Source organism: Octopus bimaculoides, chromosome 20 (assembly GCF_001194135.2).
Source record: "Octopus bimaculoides isolate UCB-OBI-ISO-001 chromosome 20, ASM119413v2, whole genome shotgun sequence".
Taxonomy (NCBI): domain Eukaryota; kingdom Metazoa; phylum Mollusca; class Cephalopoda; order Octopoda; family Octopodidae; genus Octopus; species Octopus bimaculoides.
In genome coordinates this window covers 31,238,684-31,240,456 of record NC_069000.1, presented here as the reverse complement: position 1 = coordinate 31,240,456, position 1,773 = coordinate 31,238,684, and positions in this window count along the sequence as shown.

The following is a 1,773-nucleotide window of genomic DNA, read 5'->3' as shown; positions in this document are numbered from 1 at the left end:
TCAGTCATTTGACTGTGGCCATGCTGGAGCACCGCCTTTAGTCGAGCTAATCGACCCCAGGACTTATTCTTTGTAAGCCTAGTACTTATTCTATCGGTCTCTTTTTGCCGAACCGCTAAGTTACGGGGACGTAAACACACCAGCATCGGTTGTCAAGCGATGGTGGAGGGACAAACACAGACACGCAAACACACATACACATATATATATATATATACATATATACGACGGGCTTCTTTCAGTTTCCGTCTACCAAATCCACTCACAAGACTTTGGTCGGCCCAAGGCTATATAGTAGAAGACACTTGCCCAAGGTGCCACGCAGTGGGACTGAACCCGGAACCATGTGGTTGGTAAGCAAGCTACTTACCACGCAGCCACTCCATCCTATTTCTCTTTTTAATTTGGAGTTTATTTTGATCAGCCACCTGATTGATAGTAAAGTTAGGAAGGAAAGCATTGTTTTTTCCTGTTTGTCATCCTTTAAGCCTTACGTTCTTGCAGAGATTTATTAAACCAGATAACGGGATAATTTATTGCTTATGAGTTAATGAGTTGCATTCTCTCCTCAAGAACCCAAGTTCAGCTATACTTTAGTGGTGGAGGTGGTGGTGGTGGTTTCAGTAGTTTTCATGTTGGTGATGCTTTCTTATTGTTGTTGTTGGTGGTGGTGTTGGGGGTAGTGGCGATGGAAGTGACGGTGGTGTTAGTGATGGAGGTGTATGTGATAGCTGCAATGACAGCTATTATAGTTGTTATTGTTGTAATCGTATATATTTAATGTTGTTGTTATTGTTGCTCTTAAGGCGTTTATTACTATTTTACTAAAATCGTATTTACTAATGTGGCTTCTAAATCAACTTGATGTGATATCAGAGTCAGATTGTGTATGCATGTGTGAGAGAGAGAGAAAGAGAGAGAGAATATGAGAGAGAGAGAGAGAGCAAGAGAGAGAGTGAGGAAGAGCGAGTTAGGGTGAGAGAGAGATACAGAGACAGTGTCTTCAGATATGTCTGTATGTCTTGTGTTTGTTATACATTTGTCTAATCTGTTCTTTGTGAGTGCGTGGTTGTATGTAGTATGTTACATGCTTGCAATATAATTGTAAATAATCTGCTACGTATTTTGCATTCTGTTTGTGTGTGTGTATATGTGTGTGTTTTTGTACATATTCGTCTTATCTGTGTTTTCAGTATGAGCATGTATGCGTTGTGTATGATACATTTGTGCCTGTCTGTGTTACGTTTATGTATAAAACGTTTTGCGTGTGTTTCATTGCGTGTATATATTTGTGTCTAAACTGTGTATGGGGTTATGTGTATCTGAATATGTTTGCTTATGTGTTTGTATATGTCTCTTATAATATGCTTCTGTGCATATGTGCATGTGTCTGTGGATTTGTGCATGCTCGTGTGTGTAGATTTGCGTAACAATGTGTGCGATGATGTGTTTGCATGTATTTGTTGTATGTTTGTAATATTTAGGTCAAGTCTGTTTTATATGCACATGTATAAATGGACGCAGACATAACTTCGTGATTAGAAACTTCTATTTTGCAATCACGAAACCTCAGTTTCGATCCCATAGGGTGGCATCTTATACAAGTGACTTAACAACACCTACGCTTGACTCAGATCGTATTTTGCTGACAGAAACTGAAGCGACATTTCGCCCGTCTTTACCTCTGAGTTCAAATTCCGCTGAGGTCGATTTTGCCCTTCATCCCATCGTGGTCCATAATATACGTACCAGTTGAGCACTGATGTTGCTGTA